This window comes from Somniosus microcephalus, chromosome 10, assembly GCF_052327205.1.
Source record: "Somniosus microcephalus isolate GS21.2 chromosome 10, FLI_Smic_1.0, whole genome shotgun sequence".
NCBI classification, from domain to species: domain Eukaryota; kingdom Metazoa; phylum Chordata; class Chondrichthyes; order Squaliformes; family Somniosidae; genus Somniosus; species Somniosus microcephalus.
The window spans coordinates 55337283-55355505 of NC_140996.1; the positions used below are offsets into that span (position 1 = coordinate 55337283).

At 44.8% G+C, this 18223-nt stretch overlaps 1 long non-coding RNA gene across 1 annotated transcript; it reads left to right on the forward strand.

The window, feature by feature from the left end:
• The first annotated feature begins 10055 nt into the window (after positions 1-10055).
• On the forward strand, positions 10056-15132 carry LOC147111511 (uncharacterized). Its single transcript, XR_015079703.1, has 2 exons — positions 10056-13925; positions 14735-15132. It is a non-coding gene; the product is annotated as an uncharacterized LOC147111511 (long non-coding RNA).
• The last annotated feature ends 3091 nt before the right edge of the window (positions 15133-18223 follow it).

Genomic DNA, 18223 nt, shown 5'->3' on the forward strand with positions numbered 1-18223 from the left:
GTGTGAGGCAAGGGAGGAGATGGCAGGGGCTCTGACACAAATTTTCAGAACCTCTCTGGCGACAGGGGAGGTGCCAGAGGACTGGAGAACAGCTAACGTAGTATCATTGTTCAAGAAGGGTAGTTGGGATAAACCAGGGAATTACAGGCCAGTGAGCCTAACATCAGTGGTAGGGAAATTATTGGAAAACATTCTGAGGGACCGAGTTACATAGAAACATAGAAACATAGAGATAGGAACAGGAGTAGGCCATTCGGCCCTTCGAGCCTGCTCCGCCATTCAATGAGATCATGGCTGATCTTCGTCTGAGATCATAGCTGATCTTACCAGTTCAGTACCCCGTCCCCGCCTTTTCTCCGTAACCCTTAATCCCCTTAGCCTTCAGAAATATATCCAATTCTCTCTTGAAAATATTTATTGAATTAGCCTTCACAGCCCTCTGTGGCAGGGAATTCCACAGGCTCACCACTCTTTGAGTGAAGAAATTCTTCCTCATCTCTGTTTTAAATGATTTGCCCGCTATTTTTAGACTGTGGCCCCTGGTTCTGTGCTCCCCGGCCATTGGAAACATTCTCTCTGAATTCAGCCTGTCCAGGCCTGCCATAATTTTATATGTTTCGATGAGATCCCCTCTCAATCTTCTAAACTCCAGTGAGTACAAGCCCAAACTATTTAATCTCTCTTCGTAGGTCATTCCCGCCATTCCAGGTATCAGCCTGGTGAATCGCCGTTGCACTCTTTCCATGGCAAGAACATCCTTCCGCAGATGGGGCGACCAAAACTGTACACAATACTCCAGATGCGGTCTCACCAGCACCTTGTACAGCTGTAGTAAGGTATCCCTATTCCTATACTCGAACCCCCTTGATATGAAGGCCAACATACCATTTGCCTTCTTAATCGCCTGTTGCACCTGCATGCTCTCCTTCAGTGACTGGTGCACAAGAACACCCAGGTCCCTCTGCACTTCCCCATCTCCCAATCTATTGCCATTTAGATAATAATCTACCCTCCTGTTTTTACCCCCAAAGTGGATAACCTCGCATTTATCCACATTATAGTGCATCTGCCACGTATCCGCCCATTCCCCCAACCTGTCCAAATCGCACTGAAGCCTCCTGACATCCTCATCAGAGCCCACCCCTCCTCCTAGTTTAGTGTCGTCAGCGAATTTGGAAATATTGCATCCAATTCCCTGATCCAGATCATTTATATATATTGTGAACAGCTGGGGTCCCAGGACAGATCCTTGCGGCACCCCGCTGGTCACTGCCTGCCACTCCGAAAACGAGCCGTTTATTCCAACTCTCTGTTTTCTATCCGCCAGCCAGTTCTCTATCCACGTTAATACTTTGCCCCCAATTCCATGAGCCTTAATTTTGCATGATAATCTTTTGTGTGGAACCTTATCGAAGGCTTTCTGGAAGTCAAGGTACACCACATCCACTGGCTCTCCCCCATCTATTTTACCAGTTACTTCCTCAAAAAATTCCAGCAGATTAGTCAAACACGATTTACCCTTTGTAAATCCATGTTGACTCTGTCCGATCCTTTCCCCATTTGTCAAGTGCTCCGCTATTTTATCCTTAATAATGGACTCTAGCATTTTGCCCACAACCGATGTAAGGCTTACTGGTCTATAATTCCCTGCTTTCTCTCTACCCCCCTTTTTAAATATTGGGGTAACATTAGCTACCCTCCAATCCACGGGTACTGTTCCCGAGTCAATGGAGTTCCGGAAGATGATCCTTAGAGCATCTGCTATCTCCAGGGCCGCCTCCTTAAGTACCCTAGGATGTAGTTTATCAGGCCCCGGGGATTTGTCGGCCTTCAGTCCCCTCAACTTACCCAACACCATATCCCTAGAGATACTAATTTCTGTCAGCTCCTCCCTCTCATTAGTCCCTATGTTTGCCGATATTCCTGGGAGGTTATTTGTGTCCTCCTTTGTGAATACAGAACCAAAGTATGAGTTTAATTGGTCTGCCATTTCCTTATTCTCCATTATATATTCTCCCGAATCGGACTGCAAGGGACCGACTTGGGATTTTACCAGTCTTTTCCTCCTGATATACCGATAAAAGCTTTTGCAGTCTGTCTTTATGTTTGCTGCAAGTTTACTTTCGTATTCTATTTTCCCCTTCCTGATTAATCCCTTTGTCCTCTTTTGCTGTATCCTGTACTGCCCCCAATCTTCCGGTCTGGTGCTTTTTTTTGCCAGTTGATATGCCCTTTTTTTTGATTTTATGCTGTCCCTAATTTCCCTCGTTATCCACGGTTGAGTCACCTTTTTAGGTTTAATTTTATGCCAAACCGGTATAAACATGTTCTGGAATTCTTCCATTCTATCTTTGAATGCTTGCCATTGTCTATCCACTGTCAATCCCCCCAGAAACACCACCCAATCAATCTTACCCAATTCCCGTCTCATACCCTCGTAATTCCCTTTATTTAAGTTCTGGACCTTAGTCTCTGATTCAATTTCCTCACTCTCCATCTCGACTGAGAGCTCGATCATATTATGATCGCTCTGACCCAAGGGGCCTCGTACAAGAAGATTGCTGATAAGTCCCTTCTCATTGCACAATACCCAGTCTAAAATGGCCTGATCTCGAGTCGGCTCCTCGACATATTGGTCCAGATAACCGTCCCGAAAACATTCCAGGAATTCCTCCTCCTCAGAATTTTTACTAATTTGGGTAGTCCAATCAATATGTAAATTAAAGTCACCCATGATGACAGCTGTGCTCTTATCGCACGCTTCTCTAATTTCCCTTTTTATGCCTTCCCTCACCTCCATATTACTATTTGGAGGCCTATATATCACACCCACTAACGTTTTCCTCCCCTTGCTATTTCTCATTTCTACCCATACAGATTCCGTTTCATCCGAGTTAATATCCTTCCTTTCCATTGCATTAATCCCCTCCTTTACCAGCAATGCTACCCCACCTCCCCTACCTTTTTGCCGATCCTTCCTAAATATTGTATATCCCTGGATGTTAAGTTCCCAGCCTTGCCCACCCTGCAGCCACGTTTCTGTAATCCCAATCAAATCATACTTGTTTACCTCTATTTCCACAACTAATTCATCCACCTTGTTCCTAATGCTTCTAGCATTAAGATACAAAGCCTTCAGGCTTGCTTTTTTCACACTCTCATTATGAATTAGTTTGGCCCTTTGTGTTTCTCTCCTTTGCTTATTGCTTCTCACCTTTCTACCATCTATTTCTGACTTCATATGACTTCCCTCTTTTCCACTACCTAGGTTCCCATCCCCCTGCCAAATTAGTTTAAATCCTCCCGAACCGCCCTAGAAAATATTACCCCAAGGACATCGGCTCCCTCACAGTTCAGGTGTAGACCGTCCCCTTGGTATAGGTCACTCCTCCCCAAGAACTGGTTCCAATGCCTCAAGAATTTAAATCCCTCTCCCTTGCACCACTGCTCAAGCCACGTATTTAGCTTATCTATCTTACTCTCTCTAAACTTATTAGCTCGTGGCACTGGTAGCAATCCAGAGATTACTACCTTTGAGGTCCTACTTTTCAATTTAGCTCCTAACTCCCTAAATTCAGCTTGTAGGACCTCCTCCCTCTTTTTACCTACATCGTTGGTACCTACATGTACCACGACAACTGGCTGATCCCCCTCCCCCTTCAGAATGCTCTGCACCCGCTCCGAGACATCCTTGACCCTTGGTCTCCACTTGGAGAGGCAAGGATTAATCAAGGATAGTCAGCATAGCTTTGTCAGGGGGAGATCATGTCTAACCAAATTGATTGAATTTTTCGAGGGGGTGACTAGGTGTGTGGATGAGGGTAGTGCATTTGATGTTGTCTACGTGCACTTCAGTGAGGCTTTTGACAAAGTCCCGCATGGGAGACTGGTCAAGAAGCTAAGAGCCCATGGGATCCAGGGCAATTTGGCACATTGGATCCAAAATTGGCTTAGTGGCAGGAGGCAGAGGGTGATGGTCGAAGGTTGCTTTTGTGACTGGAAGCCTGTGTCCAGTGGTGTACTGCAGGGATCGGTGCTGGGTCCTTTGCTGTTTGTAGTGTACATTAATGATTTAGATATGAATGTAGGAGGTATGTTCAGTAAGTTCGCAGATGACGCGAAAATTGGTGGAGTGGTGAATAATGAGGAGGGAAGCCTTAGGCTACAGGATGATATAGATGGGTTGGTTAGATGGGCAGAACAGTGGCAAATGGAATTTAACCCTGAAAAGTGTGAGGTGATGCATTTTGGGAGGACTAACAAGGCAAGGGAATTCACAATGAATTGTAGGACCCTAGGAATGACAGAGGATCAGAGGGACCTTGGTGTGCATGTACATAGATCCCTGAAGGCAGCAGGACAGGTAGATAAGGTGGTTAAAAAGTGATATGGGATACTTGCCTTCATTAGCCGAGGCATAGAATATAAGAGCAGGGAGGTTATGATGGAGCTGTACAAAATGCTAGCTAGGCCACAGCTGGAATACTGTGTGCAGTTCTGGTCGCCACACTATAGGAGGGATGTGATTGCATTGGAGAGAGTGCAGAGGAGATTCACCAGGATGTTACCTGGGCTGGAGCGCTTCAGCTATGAAGAGAGACTGGACTGGCTGGGGCTGTTTATCTTAGAGCAGAGAAGGCTGAGAGGGGACCTGATTGAGATGTACAAAATTATGAGGGACATAGATAGGGTAGATAGAAATGAACTTTTCCCTTTATTAGAGGGGTCAATAACCAGGGGGCATAGCTTCAAGGTAAGGAGCAGGAGGTTTAGAGGGGATTGGAGGAAAAACTTTTTCACTGAGAGGGTGGTTGGAATCTGGAACTCACTGCCTGAAAGGGTGGTAGAGGCAGGAACCCTCATAACATTCAAGAAGCATTTAGATGAGCACTTGAAATGCCATGGCATACAAGGCTATGGACCAAGTGCTGGAAAATGGGATTAGAATAGACAGGGCTTGATGGCCGGCGCGAACACGATGGGCCAAAGGGCCTCTTTCTGTGCTGTATAACTATGACTATGGAGGTCACAGAGGAAGGAGAGAAGGAAGTAACTTTGATGCATTGCTGCAATGCATCCTGTAGATCATGCATACTGCAACTACAGTGCACCCATGGTGGAATGGGATGGATATTGGTTGCAGTGGTGGAAGCACTAATCAAGCAAACTGCTCTGTCCTGGATGAGGTGAGTGACTAGCTCTGGTGCACAGGTCTTCGGCACTATCACGAGAATTTTGTCAGGGCCCATAGACTTTATCGAGTGTCCGCCACTTCCAAATCTCAGGTGGAGAGAATCAAATTGGATGAACACTGGTATATGTTAGAGTTGGAACCTCAGGAAAAGGCTGAGTAGGATCATCCACTTGGCAGTTTTGGCTGAAGACACCTGCAAACATGGTTGTGAATGGGATTGTTTAAGGAGCTTCCTCCTCCTGTTAGTTACCTGCTTGCCCACCATCATTCTCGACTGGGTGCGGTAGGGTTACATGTCCGATTCCTTCATGATAGAAACAACAACTGCATTTTGGAATATCAAGGGTATTCATGACTCAAAAAGAATCATATTCACCCGCATCAGAAGTGCAGCTCCAAATCAAGCCAGCTATTCCTAGCACTCTTCTCCAATAGCATTACCACCCTCAACTAGAATTGCTTTTAGGAATGTGGTATAAATACTGTCCATGTTTGCTGTCCCACCGTTAGCAACACAGTACAGACTTAATTTGCTCCCAGTGGACTTGTTTATTAAGGCCTTTAATCTGTGCAGTACAATCACCAGCTTTTCCAATCTCCGTGCAGATGGATTCTTATTATGGCATGTTGCTTCAAAAAGCAACTCCGTATGGTGCTCACTCTAGATCCAAGAATATCTTCATGGGTTTGCTGGATAGAGCACCAGAACCTGTCAGTTATTAGCACAAGCCCAGATTGTTGATAGACTTTGTGAAATGAAAATGATTTAGAATAATGCTTGTGTAATTGAATAGCTCCTGCTTTATGTCCCTAATGACCTTCCCAGGCTCACAATGTACTACATCGTAATCTACCATTGCAGTAGCCCTTGATTGCTTTGGGAAGGTTTCAAATGATGCTTTAAAGGTTTTAAAGGTCATTTGTTATCATCTAACCATCGTCCTTGCTTTACATTTACTTTAACAGGTTTCTGCTTACTAAATGAGCAGCTACCAGGCATTAGCTCCAGTTTGCTTATGGCTTCAGCTGTAGAGGCAAAGAAATAATTCTGAACATTACCTGCCGCTAATTACCATCTATCAGCAATCACACAGAACTGGTCCAAAGTATTTTCCTGAAGTACCGCAGGGGCGTTCACATTTTCCGCACCTGTAATGAAAAAGAGGGACGAGGGTTAGCTCATGGTGTGAAGAGAGAGCAAAGAAAGAAGTGACTGTTGAAAGCATCTGCCGTCTGTCATGCAGTTTGTAGGATAAAATAGAAGTAAGAAGGGAAAAAAAGGAAAAGGTGAGAGAAACCTTGCACAATGCTGCCTCCAGCATTGCCAGTTACCTTGACTCTTCTACTTCCCATAGTGGCGAGCACATTTTCCTCGAGAGGGGACCGTGTGTAGAGGTGGGCTCTGCCTCCTCCAGTAGCAGCCTCTAGTCTTAGTTTGTGGGTGACCTTATCCTGTAAGAAAGAAGAGATTGTTAGTGACATCCTTGTGAGGTGTCTAGAGAATGTGCCTGCCATGGTAGGATAGCTTGTCTGAAGTGTGTCAGCTGTGAGGTTTGGAGAAGTGAGGGTTTGAATAGTGGTGAGATAGAAAGTGCAGTGTGCGTGAGTATGGGGAGAATGAGATGAGGTGACGTGCGGTGCAGTGATTGCAGGAGAGTGAAGGAAAGCAGGGTGGGGGCATGCTAGCTACGGAGAGAAATTTACATCCCGTTATTCTGGGCTAGATTTGAGCCCAAGTTTAGAGGTGAAGAACAGTGTCAAACACATTGAGCTGCCCAGTACTATATGAAGATGTAAATCCAGTCCACATCTTTTATAAAGTCCTTTTTATATAATGGCATCTTCGATATTAACACTGCAGCAGTTTTCCTTCAAATAAAGAATTTTGCCTCAATGCATGCTTAGTTCCAGTTTTAATTAGGTTCGGGAACACATTCTTAACAAGGGTATTTATATGTCATGACTAAGTTTGGGAACAAAAGTAGCTCAGGGCTGAAACTTTGTGTCTTCAGCTGAATCCTCACTTTTAACAAAGATGGCAAAAAGGGACAAGCCAGATTGCTCCAAAATAGACCATTTATCTGCCGCTTTCTGCACTAGCAACATTACTCAGTTGGACAGAATGAAGAAATGATTGCATAAGTGGCCTATCAGCACAACAAAACAAAATTTGGTTTCATCATCTTCCCATTGAAAACACAGAATATAAAAGATTCATCATCTATTCAGTTTCTCGAGGTCTGCAGGAAAATATTGCAGAAAGAATAACAATCCTGTTCAAAGCATATTAGAAAAAAAATCTTCAGCTCATGTTTGTCTCCAACTGGCCATTTGGACAATTCAACATTTCACAAACTTTTCCACTGGTGAATTTATATTGTTTCTAATTAATGATTGCATAAATGTGCAAACGAAGTACGATTTTTCATCATTTGTGCTACAGCCAATGCTAGTATTGGAATATTGTGCCTATCACGGCCTTAGGACATCCCAAAGCACTTGTAATCAGTGTTGTAATGTAGGAAACGAGGCAGCCAATTTGCACACAGCAAGGTCCCACAAACCACAATGTGACAATGGCTAGGCAATCTGCACACAGCAAGGTCCCACAAACCACAATGTGACAATGGCTAGGCAATCTGCACAGAGCAAGGTCCCACAAACCACAATGTGACTGAAGTAAGATATTAAAAATTGGATTTAATAAGGAAAAACAAACCAGGATTCATCTGTAACACCAATATACAAAATGGAGGGAATAGGTTAATTCGTGCTCCGAGTTGAACAATAGAAGTCTGTAAAAGTTGTATAAACCCAGATAAGGTTTAAACAGGACTACGGGGTAACTGCTGAGAGATTAAAACTGTCAAAACAACCCCTTAGAAAGAGGGAGAGATATATGGGTTCGGCCACGCGAGTCGACACCTTTGCACTTAAGGGTTTGTTAAGTGTGAAGCTCAATAGGGTTCTATTCTTTTAACTAACTAAAGTGTTTTTGCTCTGTAGAAATAATTCAAGAGAGAGAGACAGAAAGTCTGCGGATTGCCCACTTTGGAAAGATCTACTATCTTAGAGAAATACTTAGAAAGACCAAGCCATCTGACAACAGCAAATGGACGATCGTAAAGTAATAAAATTGAGGCCCGGGTTATGAGAAAGTAACAGGACCAACTGATAACGAAATGTGAGATTTGTAAGCGACTGGAAGAATGGAATGTCATGGTTTTATAATTACAATTTAACTATAATTCTGTATATGTTAATAAGCTTATCCCCGCCTTTAGGGCAGGGCCTTAAGTTTTGTATAACTGTGTGAACCTCAAGAGATTCGGTGGAGTTGGAGCCTTGTGTTGGGACACAAGAGCCATAGCTCCCCAGGCCTGAATAAACCGTTTTTACTTCAATTATTGGGTCTGTCTTTCTTACAACAAGCCAGTGTTGTCGACTGTGTATATCACTCAGTCCACACTTTGGGGGCTTACATCAATTGGCGACGAGGATGGGATGTGCGTTCTGAACCAGACTCTCGGACAGCGTTAACCTAAGACGGGTGAGTATGTTTTAATTACCACCTGTAAAATTAGGGGTTAATCGCTGGCGAGACGGTGAGTCAGAATCGACGTATAAAAGAACTATAAAAAGAAAGACACCCTTAATTGAAGGCGGTTAAAAAGATAGGGATAAGGTGTTCCCTAAGCCGTATAACGGCGAACCGACGGGGCGGAAAACCCTGGGAGGCAGAGAAGTCCTCATTTAGCCGTAGGTAGGCGAACCGACGGGGCGGAAAACCCTGGGAGGCAGAGAAGTCCTCATTTAGCCGTAGGTAGGCGAACCGACGGGGCGGAAAACCCTGGGAGGCAGAGAAGTCCTCATTTAGCCGTAGGTAGGCGAACCGACGGGGCGGAAAACCCTGGGAGGCAGAGAAGTCCTCATTTAGCCGTAGGTAGGCGAACCGACGGGGCGGAAAACCCTGGGAGGCAGAGAAGTCCTCATTTAGCCGTAGGTAGGCGAACCGACAGGGGCGGAAAGACCCCTACCCCAGGGAGGCGGGAAATCCTCTTTATCCGTGAGACGGCGAAATCTCAACAATTGAATGAATGGGTGCACCGTGGTGAGTGAATGAGATAAAACCCTGCGGTCATAAGGAGGTTAGAACGGACAAGGGTGAGGTCTGTCCCCAGCACCTAGCCTGAGCCTGAATTAAGAGGACAGTAGTCCCACGTGACGGCCAGGATCAAGTAGGACGCCGGGAGCTACAGACCCCACAGTACCAAAACCTCGGGACTAAAGGGTTGGTGTGTGTCTAACGAAACAAAGTGACTAATAGAAAGCAAGAAACTAATGAAGGTGACGCTATGGGGCGAACAACGTAGCGTACAAACCTAATTCCTCAACATCGTGAATTATGCGTGAAACATAGCAGTTAGTTATGACTAAGAGGGTGGAAGAAGAATCCTCAAAGGACCTGGATTCTATAACCCGACTCCTGGAAAATAAAAAGAAACAGTGCAGAGAGCCAAAGGCTTGGTGGGGAGGAGCTAAAGATAAAGAGGCAACAGATAATGTAAGGAATTGAAACAGAAGGGAGAGATAAAGAAGGAAAAAGATCTAATTTGCAGGCGAACCAATTTGAAACCCCAGCAAAAAAAAACAAACAAACAAACAGGGATTTGGAAACTAGGGAAAGATGTTGAGTCAGATTTAAAAAGGAAGGAAAAGATAAACTTAAAGCTTTACCAACATGGAAGTTATTAGCATCTGTACCAAGACAAGTAAAACACGAGATTTGCTGAGTGAAAGGAACCTTAGACATATGCTGAAATTACAATTTGTATAAAAATGTGTGAGTGTGGACGTTTTCCTGATTAGGAATGTTTAAGAGGATTCAATATTCCTTTGTCTGAAAATCTGTCCGTTAAGAAAAAGAAATGTCTGCTGTGTGTTGTAGCTCCACCCACTTCTCTGTGTTAAAGTAAAAGCATTTAACCCCTTTGTCTTGTCGGGGATTTTGGAAGTTTAAGAATGTGCAAATAAGATTGTGCCCTCAGAATGAAAAAAACCTATTACAATTTAAGTTAAGCTGAAGTGTAAAAACTGAGCAGAGCAACAAAAAGTTTGTTTAATGAAAGATTAAGTTTCAGTCTAAGATCTAACCTTGAAGTTATGAGGTAAATTAACCTATTAAAACCAGACTTTCATTGTGGCCACAGTGAAATTCTGGTTGATGTAAATTGGTGTAGTCCAAATTGAATAAGATAACTCAACTCCGCAAGAATATCCGATAGTGGCAGGTCCCTCTACAATATTTAATTGACTATGGTACTGGAAGCCTTATAGAAGGCGGGACTAGAGTTAAACCTTAGAAAGGTATAGGTAGGGAAGGATGAAGTAGTCTACCTAGGATACATAGTGACACAAGGGAAGAGACAAATGCCCAAAAACAGATGGGAGGGGCATTAGGACTGGCTGCGTGCTTTGATTGCTCGCAAGCTTCTAGGGATGGCAGCAGGAAGGGACCGCGCCAGAGAGGGGAGGGGGATCCGAGGATGTTTGTTGATGCATTGGTAGGGGGCCGACAGTGCAAAATGTTAATAGACACAGGAGCCACAATCTCATTGACAGACTTACCCTTACCCCGAACAAAACTTTCAGTTAGTATAGCAGGAATCGGTGGACGAAGAATCAGGGCTTATAAGAGCGAAACAGTCTTACTAGAAATTGGCTATAATAATAATACCTACACAGTTGTGGGTATGCGAGAGCACCGAAGGAACAATCCTAGGGATAGATATACTGCGAGAAGTAGGAGCTTTAGTCGACCCTAAAGCGAATGAAGTGTACTGGCCCCCAGATTATAAGTCAAACAAACAGGCAGGCCCGGGAAACAAAGTAGAAATGGCCCAGCCTATACAGGATTTGATCAAAGGGGGGTAGCCAAAGGAAAATGTGTAAACCTATATAGATAGTCGGAATGCCTTTGGGGTGGTGTCTGATTACATGATAGCGGGAGTAGGCAGGGATATATGACACCAGGAGAAGACCCGTAAGAGACAAGAATATAATCAAAGAATTAGTAGGAACCTCTCTCCTACCCAAAGAGTCCGTAATAATAAATTAAAGCACACAAGAGGATGGGCAGCTAAACGATCAACTGAGAGAGGGAATCTGACCAATGAAGCCCAAATGTTCATGTTGAATCAAAGTGTGAAACCACAACTGTCTTTCAGTCAGGGATGTTTTTTGAGTTGCGTGAAGTGACGCAATAATGTTTAGCTCCACCTTCAAAAGCCTGCGAAGGAGTTAACCCTTTCCACTGACAGCTGTTTGAGTTCACCAAGTAACAACTTCAGTATTACTGAACAGAATTTAAAGATATTGGACATTATTAAATGTAAATTTCTTAATGTTGAGTTAATATTTCCCCACAGTGATAGAAGGAAAATTAGGATTTGATAAATGGAAGTTATCTTATAAACTAATTGCAGCACCATCTCAAACGGCAGGGAGACTGCTTGGGAAGCTGTCCTGTTACCCAAAGATAAATCTGGACAGATAGTTAGAGACATGAGGCCAAAGACCAACAGATTATACGGGATCGAGAACAGGATACACGGGACGACCAGAAGGAGGTCTTAGCAATAGATAGCAAAGTGATAACAGAAATAATGCCAGCCAAACCAGGGCTAGCACCCAGATGGTCAGGACCTTATGAAGTATTAATGAATAATGACACATGTGCTCATGTAGATGGGTCTGGAACGGGTAAAGGAAGGTGGAAACACTGGACTCAGTTAAAAATATATAAGAAGGACAATGAGTAAACCAGAGATGGTGCCCTTTTTGACAGAGTGAGGAGTATACTAGAAGATATAAAGAATGGGAAGGGGAGTTACTACATACATCAATGATAGGGCTGTGTATGATGATAATAGGCTGTGTATGATGATATTATATGCCATAGTTAGCATCTTCAGGTATGTCTGGGGACAGAGCCACAGAACAAGAAATGAACCAGATGTACAGCATTTTGAACTGATAAAATCGATAAGAGCAGAATAATTCTAACTGGCTGGTGACGACCAGCCCCCTTTTTGTAATTACAGGAACATTGGACGTCCGGAATGAGATGGAGCGTCCTCGCCTTGATTCTAGGGATAAATATAAGTATTGCCATTATCGAGGGGGATTAGTAATAAGGAGAACACAGGATGAGGTGTATTTTAGTGTAGCACATAGAGTTACTAAGCTTGCCATTAATATGAGTACTTTTGAGATACAAAACAAACTTGGAACTCCCTGTGGGTAAAACAATTAGAGGATCCACAGGAAAAATCTATCTTACAAAGATGTAAGAAACGGGAGTATTGGAAACGACCGGAGCAGGGTATGCGGCCGGGTTAGCAACAGTCAATAGCTTGGACATAGAAGGAGTAAACGAAGGAGTAGAAGAATTACAAGCAAAAATAGAGAAGTTACTAAAACAAGCTACTGGAAATAGCCAGCAATTGACACTGGCAGGGAAACCAAACAATAATGCAATTGTCGGGGGTGGAAGAGATAGTAGCCCCCATGCAGAAACAATCAATACAATTATTGATAGACTTAATAATGCTTCTCGCCAAACCGATAAGGAACTAATATGTGCCACGTAGGGCTCATAGCTATTGTCGAATGCTCAGCATAATATGAGGCAAATAAATAATGGACAGATCCCTGATTGGATTACTAATAAGGATCTGGAACCTTGGATTGACACAAATAAAAGCCTATGTAAGGAATGTAAAATGGGACAAGTATACCGGGCAGGCGATTGTCTGACCCCATGGACTAAGATGATTGGCTTTGTACTGGCCATCCCACAATTCCCAGAAGGGGGACAACTCCGATACGACGTGATTAATATATGAGAAGTACAAAGGGAAAGTGGGTTAAATATCATGATGTCCCTACCAAGACACTTTGGGAAAGGGATGAAGATAATAAACAGAAGAATGAAACCTAAAGGGGGGTGGTAGTGGACGGGTGCCACCACAAGGGAAGGACATGGGTGTGCACACACCCCCCCACCGAGGGAGACACATCAGAGTACGGATTTACGAAAATTACCAATTGCACCCTCGAGGTTCACCCAAGGGGATACACTGGACCCGGGTAGCATCAAGGAACAATGGGACCTGTTGTGTCACCACAATTGAACAGAAATATGAATATCAAGATATGGCTTATACCATTCCCCAACCAAACCGTTGTTTTGGTCTAAAGATACCTACACAGATAGGAAAACCTGGTCATTTGATAATATGAGACTTACTAAAAAGGGTTGAAACTTATGTCATACCAGAGCCCAAGGCAATTCCTAAGTTAGAGGAAGCTTGGCAGAAGTTACGGCAGGAAACAAAGGAAATTTCAAAGTACTATCATAAAATAGAAGAAGGCTTAAAGAAACAACAAAAAGACATTAGTACAACATTAGAGGAAACTCACCCACTTCCTCATATTTTGACAATTGGGGATCAGGATGGTCGGGGACTTTGGGCGCCTCGGTGGTACAAGGCATAATGATATTCCTCTTGATTGTTATTCTGATATATTGTGTATTTTTATTTCTCCAGTGCCTTTGTGCCAGAATGAGTAAGGCCGAAATTGGTGCGGTGAAGGAAGTAGAGCCTGAGGAGGGGCAGGTAGCGATGTTAAGAATGGACAACTCCCCTGCCTCTCCAAGGCAAATGGTGTAAGACGCGATGGGAAGCGACTGAAATTATATGGGATTAATTGGGCATGGTAATTAATGACCGGGCCGGCCAACCGTAAGATGGAGGTGGCAGAAGGAGGGTGGCAGAAGGAGGGTGGTGAATGAGGACTGGTGTGTGATGACAGTCTCGAATTGGCACGTCACACACCCCACATGGGAATGAGGGACAGGCTTGAGCAGGAAAGCCTCAACCATTAGTGTAGGGTCTAAGGGGCCCCGGGAATGGTTACACCGGACGGAGTGCATAAAGGAAAGCCCACCCTAAAGGAAAGACCACCGTAAAGGAAAGACCACCATACCACAGAGGGGGAAGTCGGCCTCCAAATTGATAAGATATATATACATGTATAACCTAAACTGGTAGAAGGCCAGGGAGTGCACGCTCTGGCAGACACCAGGAAGTGGAAATACATGTTGACCTGTTTGGAGCAATTGTCCAAAGGTCAAAAGGGGGGACTGAAGTAAGATATTAAAAATTGGATTTAATAAGGAAAAACAAACCAGGATTCATCTGTAACACCAATATACAAAATGGAGGGAATAGGTTAATTCGTGCTCCGAGTTGAACAATAGAAGTCTGTAAAAGTTGTATAAACCCAGATAAGGTTTAAACAGGACTACGGGGTAACTGCTGAGAGATTAAAACTGTCAAAACAACCCCTTAGAAAGAGGGAGAGATATATGGGTTCGGCCACGCGAGTCGACACCTTTGCACTTAAGGGTTTGTTAAGTGTGAAGCTCAATAGGGTTCTATTCTTTTAACTAACTAAAGTGTTTTTGCTCTGTAGAAATAATTCAAGAGAGAGAGACAGAAAGTCTGCGGATTGCCCGCTTTGGAAAGATCTACTATCTTAGAGAAATACTTAGAAAGACCAAGCCATCTGACAACAGCAAATGGACGATCGTAAAGTAATAAAATTGAGGCCCGGGTTATGAGAAAGTAACAGGACCAACTGATAACGAAATGTGAGATTTGTAAGCGACTGGAAGAATGGAATGTCATGGTTTTATAATTACAATTTAACTATAATTCTGTATATGTTAATAAGCTTATCCCCGCCTTTAGGGCAGGGCCTTAAGCTTTGTATAACTGTGTGAACCTCAAGAGATTCGGTGGAGTTGGAGCCTTGTGTTGGGACACAAGAGCCATAGCTCCCCAGGCCTGAATAAACCGTTTTTACTTCAATTATTGGGTCTGTCTTTCTTACAACAAGCCAGTGTTGTCGACTGTGTATATCACTCAGTCCACACTTTGGGGGCTTACATCAGTGACAATGGCTAGGCAATCTGCATGCAGCAAGGTCCCACAAACCACAATGTGACAATGGCTAGGCAATCTGCACACAGCAAGGTCCCACAAACCACAATGTGACAATGGCTGGGCAATCTGCACAGAGCAAGGTCCCACAAACCACAATGTGACAATGGCTAGGCAATCTGCACAGAGCAAGGTCCCACAAACCACAATGTGACAATGGCTAGGCAATCTGCACACAGCAAGGTCCCACAAACCATAATGTGACAATGGCTAGGCAATCTGCACACAGCAAGGTCCCACAAACCACAATGTGACAATGGCAAGGCAATCTGCACAGAGCAAGGTCCCACAAACCACAATGTGACAATGGCGAGGCAATCTGCACACAGCAAGGTCCCACAAACCACAATGTGACAATGGCTAGGCAATCTGCCCACAGCAAGGTCCCACAAACCACAATGTGACAATGGCTAGGCAATCTGCAAAGAGCAAGGTCCCACAAACCACAATGTGACAATGGCTAGGCAATCTGCACACAGCAAGGTCCCACAAACCACAATGTGACAATGGCTGGGCAATCTGCACACAGCAAGGTCCCACAAACCACAATGTGACAATGGCTAGGCAATCTGCACACAGCAAGGTCCCACAAACCGCAATGTGACAATGGCTGGGCAATCTGCACACAGCAAGGTCCCACAAACCACAATGTGACAATGGCTAGGCAATCTGCACACAGCAAGGTCCCACAAACCACAATGTGACAATGGCTAGGCAATCTGCACACAGCAAGGTCCCACAAAGCACAATGTGACAATGGCTAGGCAATCTGCACACAGCAAGGTCCCACAAACCACAATGTGACAATGGCTAGGCAATCTGCACAGAGCAAGGTCCCACAAACCACAATGTGACAATGGCTAGGCAATCTGCACACAGCAAGGTCCCACAAACCACAATGTGACAATGGCTAGGCAATCTGCACACAGCAAGGTCCCACAAACCACAATGTGACAATGGCTAGGCAATCTGCACACAGCAAGGTCCCACAAACCACAATGAGACAATCGCTAGGCAATCTGCACACAGCAAGGTCCCACAAACCACAATGTGACAATGGCTAGGCAATCTGCACACAGCAAGGTCCCACAAACCACAATGTGACAATGGCTAGGCAATCTGCACAGAGCAAGGTCCCACAAACCACAATGTGACAATGGCTAGGCAATCTGCACACAGCAAGGTCCCACAAACCACAATGTGACAATGGCTAGGCAATCTGCACACAGCAAGGTCCCACAAACCACAATGTGACAATGGCTAGGCAATCTGCACAGAGCAAGGTCCCACAAACCACAATGTGACAATGGCTAGGCAATCTGCACACAGCAAGGCCCCACAAACCACAATGTGACAATGGCTAGGCAATCTGCACACAGCAAGGTCCCACAAACCACATTGTGACAATGGCTAGGCAATCTGCACACAGCAAGGTCCCACAAACCACAGTCTGACTATGGCTAGGCAATCTGCACACAGCAAGGTCCCACAAACCACAATGTGACAATGGCTAGGCAATCTGCACACAGCAAGGCCCCACAAACCACAATGTGACAATGGCTAGGCAATCTGCACACAGCAAGGTCCCACAAACCACAATGTGACAATGGCTAGGCAATCTGCACACAGCAAGGTCCCACAAACCACAGTGTGACAATGGCTGGGCAATCTACACACAGCAAGGTCCCACAAACCACAGTGTGACAATGGCTAGGCAATCTGCAAAGAGAAAGGTCCCACAAACCACAATGTGACAATGGCTAGGCAATCTGCACACAGCAAGTTCCCACAAACCACAATGTGACAATGGCTAGGCAATCTGCACACAGCAAGGTCCCACAAACCACAATGTGACAATGGCTAGGCAATCTGCACACAGCAAGGTCCCACAAACCACAATGTGACAATGGCTAGGCAATCTGCACATAGCAAGGTCCCACAAACCACAATGTGACAATGGCTAGGCAATCTTCACACAGCAAGGTCCCACAAACCACAATGTGACAATGGCTAGGCAATCTGCACACAGCAAGTTCCCACAAACCACAATGTGACAATGGCTAGGCAATCTGCACACAGCAAGGTCCCACAAACCACAATGTGACAATGGCTAGGCAATCTGCACACAGCAAGGTCCCACAAACCACAATGTGACAATTGCTAGGCAATCTGCACACAGCAAGGTCCCACAAACCACAGTTTGACAATGGCTAGGCAATCTGCACACAGCAAGGTCCCACAAACCACAGTGTGACAATGGCTAGGCAATCTGCACACAGCAAGGTCCCACAAACCACAATGTGACAATGGCTAGGCAATCTGCACACAGCAAGGTCCCACAAACCACAATGTGACAATGGCGAGGCAATCTTCACACAGCAAGGTCCCACAAACCACAATGTGACAATGGCTAGGCAATCTGCACACAGCAAGGTCCCACAAACCACAATGTGACAATGGCTAGGCAATCTGCACACAGCAACGTCCCACAAACCACAATGTGACAATGGCTGGGCAATCTGCACACAGCAAGGTCCCACAAACCACAGTGTGAAAATGGCTAGGCAATCTGCACAGAGCAAGGTCCCACAAACCACAGTGTGACAATGGCTAGGCAATCTGCACACAGCAAGGTCCCACAAACCACAGTGTGACAATGGCTAGGCAATCTGCACAGAGCAAGGTCCCACAAACCACAGTGTGACAATGGCTAGGCAATCTGCACACAGCAAGGTCCCACAAACCACAATGTGACAATGGCTAGGCAATCTGCACACAGCAAGGTCCCACAAACCACAATGTGACAATGGCTGGGCAATCTGTTTTTAGTGATGTAGGTCGAGGGATGAATGTGGGGCATGACACCAAGGAGAACTCCGCTGCTCGTCTATCAATACTGCCATGGGTTCTTTTATGTCCACGTGAGAGGTCAGACGGGGCTTCGGTTTAATACCTCATC